A 12,934-nucleotide genomic window follows, 5' to 3' on the forward strand; every position below is an offset into this window, starting at 1 on the left:
AGAGAATGAATGGGATGGCAACATAGAGAGTTACCCAGTTTTAGGACCGGCAGAGAAGATAACCGAGAAGGAAGTTGAGGAAGTGATAAAAGCAATGAAGAGTAGAAAAGCGGGAGGGCCGACAGGAGTTGTGGGAGATATGCTGAAGGCAGCGGGAAATTGTGGTGTGAAGAGAATGACAGAGATCTGCAATCTGGTGGTGAAAGAAGGCCACATTCCAATGGATTGGGAACTGAGTACCCTTGTCCCTCTATACAAGGGGAAAGGTGACCCTCTGGACTGTGGCTCGTATCGAGCGACAAAGTTATTGGAGCATGGAATGAAGGTATTGGAAAGGGTGTTGGAGAGGAGGATAAGAAAGAAAGTGAAGATTGACGAAATGCAGTTTAGATTTATGCCAGCAAGAGGAACGACAGACGTGCTTTTTATTGTGAGGCAGTTGCAGGAGAAGTATATGGAGAAGAGGAAGAAGTTGTTTCTTGGGTTTGTTGATCTGGAGAAAGCATTCGATAGGGTTCCACGTGAAGTATTGACATGGGCATTGAGGAAGTTAGGAGTGGAGGAATGGTTGATCAGAGTAGTGATGGCAATGTACAAAAGAGCGCGCACAGCTGTAAGGACGAAGGACTGGAACAGTGGTGAGTTTGAGGTGAAGATGGGAGTGCATCAGGGGTCGGTACTCAGTCCACTACTATTTGTAGCTGTGATGGAGGTGCTGGCTCAGAACGTAAAGGAGGGTTTACCGTGGGAGTTGTTGTATGCAGATGATCTGGTGTTGATTGCAGAAAGTATGGATGGACTGAAGGAGAAGATGAACAAGTGGAAGGAATGTATGGAGACAAAAGGTCTGAAGGTGAATATCGGAAAAAGGAAGGTGATGGCAAGTGGTAAAGCATGTGGTGAGGTGGAAAGAACTGGTAAGTGGCCGTGTGCTGTGTGCAGGAAGGGTGTCGGAGTGAATTCCATTCAATGTACAATGTGCGCTGAGTGGGTTCATCAAAAATGTAGTAGTATAGGCTCTGGGGGGTTGCTTGTGTACATCTCTCTTCTACGGCAAAACTTTTGATTTTCCTGTTCTATATGTTGAGACCCTTGGAAAAAATCTGGGTAACACTCCCAGATCAAGTACGTTTTTTCTGCACACCCCAATACGTGATTATGACTTGAGGCCAATTAGCCGAAATAGCAAAATTCAGTTTTCATGGAATAATTCAAGAGTAGGCAGCTTTAGATTCAAATGTAACATTTATTTATCATGTTTAGACATAACTAACACATTTTTAGCATGGTTCAATACTATAAACTGTCTTTTTTAGGAAAAAAACACGTCATTTAGCTTCTTTTTCTCCAAAAATCACTTTCAGTTTGAAAGGCGCTCAAAATCCGATCACCTCTCATACACCCAATTATGTAGATAAAGCAACCAAAATTTGTCAGAAGCTTCCTTATGAAGCCCTTTAATAATTCCATGCATCATATTTATGATTCATTATATTGTATAGTGTAATTGTATAGTATAGTGTATTGTATAATTGTATAGTGTATAATGATCCCTGCTTGTCGTTAAAGGCGGCAAAAAGGGTTGGCGTCAGGAAGGGCATCCGGCCGTAAAACATTGCTTCAAAAAGGGGACCGAAAAACAACAACTACCACGGTTCCCGAAAAAGGCCAACCCCCGCTTGTGGGGAAAAATGGCCTCTAAAGGTGGTTTTTATTTTTTATTTTTTATATTGTATAGTGACAGTGGGGTCAAATGTTAACAAAGGCTGGAGTTCCCCAAGGAAGTGTGCTGGGCCCTGTGCTTTTTCTGGTCTTTATCAATGATCTCTCTATCTCTTTGCTGATGACTCCACTCTCTGCCGCTCCATTCCTCTTCCCTCAGATCGGCAGACTGCAGCCTCCTCACTCTCTGAAGACCTGGACAAAATCACAGACTGGTCAAACAAGTGGAACATGTCTTTCAATCCCGACAAATCTCACTCTCTTACTATGTCTCTCCGAAAAGATCGACTGGACAACCCTCCCATCTACTTTCTCAACAATCCTCTCCAAGAAGTTCTGTCGCTCAAGCTTTTGGGTCTCACTATCTGCCATGATCTTTCTTGGGAAAACCACATTTCCAAGCTGGCCTCCAAAGCCAGTCGCCGACTGGGCATCCTCCGTCGTGCGAAGTCCTTCCTCGGCACACCTGAGCTCCTCACCACATACAAGACTTTCATCCGCAGCTCAATGGAATACTGTTCTCCACTATGGGCTGGTGCTCCTGCCTCACACCTGGCTCGGCTTCACGCTGTTGAATCCAAAGCTTTCAAAATCATTGGAATCTCCCGCGATGAAGCTATCTCTGAGGGCCTTTCACTCACTCACCGCAGGCAGGTAGGTGGTCTTTCTGTCTTCTACCGACTCCTCTCCGGCCTTGCTCCCCCAGCTCTCTCTGTGCTCTGTCCCCCAAATATTCCTACAGGTCGCACAAGATCTTCCAGCAACCCTCTGATGGTTAAACTGCCGAAATCTCGGCTCTCATCTCACCTTCACTCTTTCATTCCTCTTTTCTCCCGCCTGTGGAACAAACTCCCACACACCCTTCAAACCCTCTCCTCCATACAGGTCTTTAAAACAGCTGTTCACCACCATCTCTTATCTTCCCCCATCCATAACCTTGATCTTTTCTACCCCCACTAATTCACCCCAGATCCACCTTGTTTGAAATTCCAACTTCTTTCCTGGAAATCCTGGCAGTGTCCATATGTTTATACCTCTCCCACCCCCCCCCCCCCTTCACATGCCTCCCCCCCAAAGCCCTCTCCCTCCCACAGATCTCTCGATGTCTCCATGTCTCTCGGTCCCTGCTCTCAAATGTTGTGTTTGTGTCCTTCCCCCTCTCTCCCCATCTTGTCTACCGCTCCCGATGTTATTTGTTTTATGTCTGTTTGTCTTTCTGTGTGATTAATGTTCGCTCTTTCACGAGCCTCGATCTTGTATACAAAAAAAAAAACAAAAAAAAACAAACAAAAAAAAAAAAAAAAAAAAAAAAAGAAGAAAAAAAAAATAAAAAAAATAAAAATAAGTTACCCCTACCCCAAAAAGCGGTATAAACCAAAATTGGTTAAATTGGTCTAACTTTAGAAGTAAGTGTGATATTCGGCTGATTTTGGTGTCTATGTATGGGTTTTTGATAGCAAGCTATTCATTGGAACCATAAATCAACCCCTTTTGAATATACCTAATTTGCATAATTTCAAAATGGCCGCCAAACACCTCCTGGCAATGATGTTGACTAAATTTCGCTCAAAATTCAGCTTAAGCAAAACTATTACACTTACATAGCTTAAGGATTCATGAATTAAAATCATAACATGTCCACAAACCCAATATAACTGTCATAACAAGGAAGCGCGTGCTGTCAATTACCACCATTTACCACCCGTGCAACTTCAATACATGTACTCTTTATCAAGCGACAGGATTCTTGCAGGCATCAGGGGAAGCCTTTTTGCAATGACAAAAATTTACACATTTGACTATGGCGGTCCTACAGGGGCATGTTGACCTGGCACACTTAGTGCATGAACAGACAACTGTCCAATGTGATTCTAGAGTTTTCCACGTTGTCTCAGGTATCAGCTGTTCCTTGTCATGCGTATAACCACAATCCTCTGGCTTAAGTGCGATCACATTTTCAGAATCTTGATGAAGCTCCAAAGCATGCATGATATTGTAGGCATTGAAAAAGCTACGTTTCATATGTGGCAGGAGACCTTGGCTGGTTGGTGGCAGGTTGTGATGAGAACTCCCTTTGACATGGTGGAAGATCTCCGCACGCAAGTTCGAAAATTTCTTCGCATCGCTTTTTGGTTTCAGTACTTTGACCAAGTAGGATTCTGCATTCTTGATCAAAGGCTGAGAAAGGGTCGGCAACCCTCCAAAGTGCTTCAATAACTTTTCTGGCTCGGCATTCAAGGCGGCTTTCTTGGTCCCAACTTTGCTAGTGATATCACATCCTGTAAGACTGTGTACGGCAGGAAGAACAGCACAGAGTTGACATCCGATGCGCTCGAACAAGGTATGAAGGGGCACATACCGAGTGCTATCTCCAACTCCAGCTCGTACCCCAGCTCCTCTAGGTCATGTTGGAGAAAGACAGGCATGTGGTGGAGCAAGGCAACAACTACATCAGTATCATTGGAGATGACAACACATATTTTGTGTCCTTCTTTGAGCGTGTCCAAAACATGAAGGAGTATGCGAAGATCCGCCTCTTCAAATGTGGATTGAAGGTGTACCAGTGCGCTCTCATCTCCGTTGTGCATTTTCATACATTTCCAATCCTCGTTCTCTCTGGTCACCTGTCCGAGTACAGTTGGGTACTGACCGGTATTTGCAATATTTGAACGAACATGGCTGTAGATCAGTTTTTCAAGGAGAAGTTTGTTGTTGTTGGAAGGCCAGAATGTGTTCATATCCTTAGGTAGTGGTGTTGATGGCTCTATTGAAGTATATTCGATGGGTAGAGTGTCACTTCGCCTTTTCCTCTCGCTGTCCTTCACTGATGGGTCATCAGAATACATGTCAAAGACATAGTCAGTCCGCCCAAACCGATGATATATGGCCGAAAATGACATGAAATTTGATAGAAGGTCATTGAATTTGGAGAGTTTCGTAACATTAACCTTTCGGATTGTGGCCATGATGTCAACTACAAATGATGCGTCTTTCCGATGACTATATGTAAATTCTTCCGGTTTTAGGTGCGTCTCCAACTCCTTCAGTAGCTGGCTCTTTGCTGGTTTAGTCATCATTCCTGCATCATCAAACAACACTGGGGAGGTAACAACATCGTACTTTAAGAGATCATCAGTGGTGAGGCCACGCTCCCGAGCTATTTCTATGTTTCTCTCAGCGATGTTCATCTCCTTCACTGTCGTCTTGGTAGTCTTCTGTGGCTTCTTTCGAAGAGTTTTCATCGTCTTCAAGTTTGTGCGGTGAATGGTACTGCTTATTCGTTCAGTCTTGGTGACAAACCTTTCCTTTCTGAATTTCAGGTACTTCTCTTTTCCTTTTGAAAAGGCTTTGAGCATGTCAGTTTTTATATCATCGGACATAACCTCTTTTGTCACAAAGTTTTGTAGTGTTTTGGAAGCGTCTAGAGACAGAGGGGACCCCTTCTCTTCAATGAATCTCATCATCTCCTGAATATGTCCTTCTTTGCGGTTCGTTGTGGCTTGAGATGATTCGTGGTGGCTGTAAGTCTCATGTGTCCTGTCAATCACATCACTGTATTGCCGATGTAGGTTCTTCACTGCCATCATTTCATGGTATATTAGGTCCCACTGGGCGACATACTGTTTTTGCTTTGCATGTCCAATGACTCCATCGCTGCACTTAGATGAAAGGTTAATGCTTTGCTCTAATTTCTGGTCTCCTCCAACAGCGGTGAATCGGCCGGGTATCTCTCTGATTGAAAAATTGCCTTTGGCAAATTGTTCATGAACTGATGGTGCAGTCTCAGGTAGACGTCGCATGTCTTCAAAGTAGAGAGAACACCATCGCAAGTAGTTGGTCGAATCGAATGCCGCAAACAGGTTCAATGCACGCTGGACAGCGTCAAGATGCAGTTCCCAAATCCCTTCACGATCAGCTCTCAACAGATCACGGACAATATCCATCATTTGCAAGAACTGAGTCCAGAACTTGAAGTTTTCATTGGTATCAGACCGTGTTTGGATGAATCTGTTCAAATCTTCGACCAACGTTTTTGATGCATCAGCAAACTGAACCATATACTTCTGACTATCTGTGATGCATTTCTCCTTGACACTAGACTGGAGGTTCGTCAGGATGGCAAGCTCATATGTATATTGGTCGATGCCTTTCTCGGAGAAGAATTCTTTGTACTGGAGGCGTTCAAAGGCTTCAGCAAGGAGCTGCATACCCTCAAGACAGCGGCTGTAGTGACCTCCATGTAGAACAGAATTCTCGATGACAGTTGGACCAAAAACACCAGCCTGCAACCATGTGATGTCCACGCCACTTCCATCCAGGAGTTTGCCAATACATTTCAAAACAGTTTTCACTAAGTGAAACGTTCCCAGGCATGGAACCAGGGTCCTGAATTCCTCTGGTCTCAGCAGTTGTATATCACGGACGATGCAATAAACACCTTCATCACAATACATTGGTATCTCATTTTGAGTCAGCTGAGAACCAATGTCCATAAAGTTCTTCATAGCCGTATAAACTGTCGCGTACTCTGTAACTGGATGCGGCAGAACAGGCACAAATGCAAGATTCTTTAATGGGATGGCCTCCTCCGTCCAAACAGAGTTGCTAGCACTCCAAGATGGCATTGTTTGTGACTCGGGGTCGATGGACACTTCATCATGCATGACGTTCAAGCGTGCGAGGGACCAAGAAATATCCTTCAGTTTTGCTGCATCGGCTTCGGAGGAAGTGTAAGGCAGTTCGGCCACTTTGTAAGTTGCTGGGATGTCAGCACGGCGTGCAGGCTTGTGAAAGTCAGACAGTACCTGGCATTTTAATATTAAACTGAATGACTGTGGACCATGTGTGACCTGCGTGTCAGAAATCTTTGGTTTACTGGTCGACGACGGGGGTTTGTCTTGGTAGAGAACAGTCACAGTGTCATGTTCAGATACATTTGCCCCCTCATGGTCCCAGTTGTCAATTGCACCGGAGGTGAATTGCCCAGGATCAAAGTGTGACGGCAGTGAAACGCGATCGTTGTTGTGCTGTGCTGTAAACGTGGCAAGGTCATGTTGGTACCTACGCAGCTCCGGGTAGCTGATTGCTAGTCCTCCGTGGTTTAGAACTGTAGTTACAATTTTGCCACCACGCCCAAGACCATGAACTGATTCCGCATTCATAATATGCATTGGAGTTCTCTTTCTACCGCAGTGATGGATATAGTACATGACTTGGAAGACAGATTGTATCTTTCTGCAACGCTGTGTGGAGAGGCTGTTACCTGATGGCTTGCTACCGGTATCGTAGTCATCATCATCTTCTTCATCCTCATCAACTGGTTCATCACTTTCTGTCATGACAGCTTCGGCTGCTTTTGCATATGTGTCAGGATTGAAATTGTACAAATGACTGAAAAAACGTAGTACAGGTTCAGGGATATTCATCTCGCTCAAGGAATGCTTTAGATCATGCGCATCACAAAAGCTATCGTCAAGGCCAAAATCATACTCATCTAGGGCCTTCCTAATCACACCAGCGCATACCTGAACAGGATCAAGGGAACGAATGCGCTCAGCTAACACTTTCTTTGGAACACTGAATACCATCATTGATTTTTTGAACGAACTGGGATATGTAAAATCAATCTCATTACCAAAAGTGTTCAACAAGAAAACTTTTACATCTCTATTACGAAAGTTACATTTGTCATCAATATTGTTCAAAGAGTCTCTGATAGCACTAAGTTCATAACCCCTCCCTTCTTTTAGGCCTTGCTCTAACTCTTTAACAACCTGATTCCAAGCAAGCTGTTTCTCAGACACTTTTGGTATGGAAGCTTTATCACGAGAGTCATACTTATACAAGTATTTAGTCATGCAGTCCCTGTGGTAGTACAGATCTGCTCCAAACACAGAATGCGCATCTTGAAGGTCGCACATTCGGGTGAACACATCATCTTGAAAGAAGTTTGTCGCAGCCAGAAAGGCTGAAGCACGGCCTGATTCACTAATGCGATATTTCGTGTACTGTTGTTTGTGTGATTTACTGTCACAGATAATACACTTCACTTGACGTAAGGCTGTTGTGGACGTCTCTGTATTCGGTGGATGTCGGACGGCCTTAGAACGAGTACTTCTATCTTCTTCCTGCTCAGAACGGGACAGGTCTTGGCATACAGCGAGACTCTTCCTTTTCCTATTGAGAACTGAAGTCATGGTGTATTTTTTGTAACAGTCATTGGTCACATGATAAACAAACCCATCTCCTTTAACCAGCTTAAGCCGTTTGGAAACTTGATCATTGTGGATGTAACTTGCTTCTCGTATCCTTTTGCAACCATTAGTTGTGCTCACAGTTTTATCCCCCGCGCTTTTCTGGCAGATGAAGCAGTTAGTCGCATCAAACGAACTGTCTTCGGGCGATCCTGAGAGAGTAACAGACTCCATCGTCAGCGGCCACGCCTGAAAAACAAAAAATGGATATTAGTTACGTTTGTACGGCTGTAAAAATCGGCAAGGTCGGACCTTATGCTGAAAATATAAAATGTGAAAGACTGATAAGCCACAAAGAAACCCATGTTTATCCCTATTAAAGGGCTTCATAAGGAAGCTTCTGACAAATTTTGGTTGCTTTATCTACATAATTGGGTGTATGAGAGGTGATCGGATTTTGAGCGCCTTTCAAACTGAAAGTGATTTTTGGAGAAAAAAAAGCTAAATGACGGTTTTTTTTTTCTAAAAAAGACAGTTTATAGTATTGAACCATGCTAAAAATGTGTTAGTTATGTCTAAACATGATAAATAAATGTTACATTTGAATCTAAAGCTGCCTACTCTTGAATTATTCCATGAAAACTGAATTTTGCTATTTCGGCTAATTGGCCTCAAGTCATAAACACGTATTGGGGTGTGCAGAAAAAACGTACTTGATCTGGGAGTGTTACCCAGATTTTTTCCAAGGGTCTCAACATATAGAACAGGAAAATCAAAAGTTTGGCCGTAGAAGAGAGATGTACACAAGCAACCCCCCAGAGCCAGGAGTATAGTGGTTTGAGGCGGTAATTAACCAGTGTGGCGGCTACATTCAAGTGTAAGGTGTGCACAGAGGGAGCTGCAGATGGAGGAAATGTTGAGTTGGATCTTGGAGATGGCGTGAAGCTGGAAGGTGTGAAAAGATTTTGTTACCTTGGAGACATGCTGAATGGAGAAGGTGGATCAGACTCGGCAATGGTTGCTCGAGTGAGATGTGCATGGAAGAAGTTTCGGGAACTGAGTGGCGTGCTGACGAGGAGGGGAGTGTCATTGAAGCTGAAGGGAAAGGTTTATGCTGCATGTGTGAGAAGTGTTATGATTTATGGGAGTGAGACATGGGGAATGAACGTAGAGCAGCGACGAAGGCTGGAAAGGGTGGAAATGCGAATGGTTCGGTGGATGTGTGGAGTATCGTTGAGAGAGAGGAAGACAAATGATGAATTGCGAAAGATGATGGGAATAGAGCCTGTGATTGATGCTGTGAAGAGGAACAGGTTGAGATGGTTTGGTCATGTGTTGAGGAAGGATGAAAGTGACTGGTTGAAAAGAGTGATGGAAATGAATGTAGAAGGAAGTAGAGGACGGGGAAGACCGAGAAAGACGTGGCTAAAGATGGTCGAAGAAGAAATGCGGGCAAGGGCGTTAACAAGGGGAGATGCAGAAAATATGGCAAAATGGAGAACATTGTCATGGGGACCGCAAGGCTAACCTCCGCTCTTGCGGGGAAAATGGACTTAAAATGCCTGTTGTTTCATGGCCGGATGCCCTTCCTGACGCCAACCCTTTTAGTCGCCTCTTGCAACACGCAGGGATACGATGTACCTATTCTAAACCTGGGTACAACCGTCACCCCTGCATATTGAGTACAATCTGGTAGTGATGCAATATCTAACTGGAACGGCACTCGAAAGAGAGCATACCTCCGCCAGGCTGAACAGTCTCTGTCTTGTATCCACTGATAGGCCGGATCTGGATTCGGACCTGAACCAAAATCTAATCTGCTTGTTCTTGTCACCAAACCAACTCGTCCACCAAGTTTAGTCATAACTCGAAAATAACTTTTTGAGATATCCTGCTATATGTTGGTTTTAGCCTTGTCTTCCAATGGTGAAGAATCACTTGAAAAATTAAATAATTCTCGTATCCGAATCCATATTGAGATCTCCACCAAAATCGTATCGATAAGTCCTTGTCACACACCCAACAGCTCCACCAAGTTTCATCCAAATCCATCCACAACTTTGAGATATTGTGTTCATGGACAGACAAGGGTGAAAACATAACGTCCATCCACCTTCAGTGGCAGAGGTAAATATTGGGAAAGAATGTTGGAATGAAATTGCAAACAAAACAACCAAACGAGATAGGAAGGAATGACACCACAATCCTTTTATGGATTGCCATCACGACATCTTTTGACATTTTTCCTTCTCAATTCTTCAGCAAATAAAGTACCCTAATTATGAATAAAAATTCTACAGGCTCTATGGTAAAAATGTTACCATAGGAGGCGCTCCTATGGGAACATTTTGTGTCATTTGGACCCGACGGTTGCCAAGAAAATGAATTTAAACTCGAACGACACTTTGACATCACAATGTCAACTGATGTGTATTCGCCCACATTATGACATCATTATGCATACTTGTACCAAGTTTTGTTTTAAATCCATTCAGCTGTTCTCAAGGTATCACATTTTTACCTGACATGACCTCTGACGTTTGAACTCTTGACCCCAAAATTTAATCAGTTCATCTTTAACTCATTATACATACCTGTACCATGTTTGACTAAGATCCCTTTAGCCGTTCTCAAGTTATCGCGGTAACGAAAACCTATCACGGACGGATGGACGGACAGCCGGACGGACAACCTGAAAACATAAAAATGCAGACACGCACGCCACACGTACGGATGCACCGAATGCCTAACCCTGCTTTTCGCTTCATGAGCGCAGGGTAATTATACCAAACCACACCACAAATACACAACTCTCTCCCACATAGACGTCTTCATACAGTTATGTTTTTGCGTTGTCTGTCCGTCCGTGATAGGTTTTTGTTACCGCGATAACTTGGGAATGGCTGAAAGGATCCAAGTCAAACTCGGTATAGGTATGTTGAATGATGTATAATGATTGGTGCAGTTTTGCAACAAAAAGTGGCATCAATACTCACTAAATCCTTCAGTTCATAGAACAGTATCCCAACTTGTGGACAAATATTGGGGAAGAGTCAATTTGAACAACAAAGCAAGAAACAGAACAACATGGTGTCAACATGCAGAGGCTTTCGCCCACCAGTGGACTCAAAATGGCTGATTATTTGATCATTAGGGCATTCTCGCAAGCCACAGACCTTATAGCCGGCGAAGCCGGTGTTGTCAATAAACGAGTACGTATTATGTTGAAAACCTGATTATGCCTTGGCTCGAGAATCCGAAGCGCAGTGGACGCAGCCATCTTGCGGAGGCGGAAGTATGCATAACAAATTTAAAACGTTCATTAGGAGTTTCTTTCACCCGTCGTCGTTTGATTCACAATCTTATGCACCTCCGATGTATTAATAAAATAATTTAAGACCAACATCGGCCCGCACGGGCCTGGTTATCTTCAACAAAACGCGTCACCAAACACCGGACCCAATGAGATTCGAGCATTTGAAAAAATATTTCTAAAATGAAATCACTCACTGGATGGAGTGCTGGAGACAGCCATCGACCGGATGCGGAAGTTTGCATAAAACAATGGCGAAAAAGTTCAATAGGAGTGTGTTTCACCCGTCGTTCTTTGATTCACAATCTCATGAAATCTCTAATTAGTAATTAAAATACGTTAAGACCAACCTCGTTATCTTCAACGAAAATCGTCATCAAACACCAGAACCAATGAGATTCGAGCATTTGAAAAAATACTATTACGCGTTTCGGACGGTGAAAATGGCGTCAAATATTCTAACATTGACGAAGAATTATTTTTTAGAAATCTCGCGGCCGTATGGGATAGTGTTTCACGGCCAGAAATACGGTATGAGATTTGAGCATTTGAAAAAATATTTCTAAAATGAAATCACTCACTGGATGGAGTGCTGGAGATAGCCATCGACCGGATGCGGAAGTTTGCATAAAACAATTGCGAAAAAGTTCAATAGGAGTTTGTTTCACCCGTCGTTCTTTGATTCACAATCTCATGAAACCTCTAATTAGTAATTAAAATACGTTAAGACCAACCTCGTTATCTTCAACGAAAATCGTCAGCAAACACCAGAACCAATGAGATTCGAGCATTTGAAAAAATATTATTACGCGTTTCGGACGGTAAAAACGGCATCAAATATTCTAACATTGACGAAGAATTATTTTTTAGAAATCTCGCGGCCGTATGGGATAGTTTTTCATGGCCAGAAATACGGTATGAGATTCGAGCATTTGAAAAAATATTTCTAAAATGAAATCACGCACTGGATGGAGTGCTGGAGACAGTCATCGACCGGATGCGGAAGTTTGCATAAAACAATTGCGAAAAAGTTCAATAGGAGTGTGTTTCACCCGTCGTTCTTTGATTCACAATCTCATGAAACCTCTAATTAGTAATTAAAATACGTTAAGACCAACCTCGTTATCTTCAACGAAAATCGTCATCAAACACCAGAACCAATGAGATTCGAGCATTTGAAAAAATATTATTACGCGTTTCGGACGGTGAAAACGGCGTCAAATATTCTAACATTGACGAAGAATTATTTTTTAGAAATCTCGCGGCCTTGATTCACAATCTTATGCACCTCCGATGTATTAATTTAATAAGTTAAGACCAACATCGGCCTGCACGGGCCTGGTTATCTTCAACAAAACGCGTCACCAAACACCGGACCCAATGAGAGTCGAGCATTTGCAAAAATATTTCTAAAATGAAAGCGCTCAATGGTGGCCGGTGGGTGCCATCGACCGGATGCGGAAGTTTGCATAAAACAATTGCGAAAAAGTTCAATAGGAGTTTGTTTCACCCGTCGTTCGTTGATTCACAATCTAATGAAACCTCTCATTAGTAATTAAAATACGTTAAGACCAACCTCGTTATCTTCAACGAAAATCGTCATCAAACACCAGAACCAATGAGATTCGAGCATTTGAAAAAATATTATTACGCGTTTCGGAGGGTGAAAACGGCGTCAAATATTCGAACATTGACGAAGAATTAT

The sequence above is a fragment of the Myxine glutinosa genome, chromosome 14 (assembly GCF_964187855.1).
Source record: "Myxine glutinosa chromosome 14, kmMyxGlut1.1, whole genome shotgun sequence".
Taxonomy (NCBI): domain Eukaryota; kingdom Metazoa; phylum Chordata; class Myxini; order Myxiniformes; family Myxinidae; genus Myxine; species Myxine glutinosa.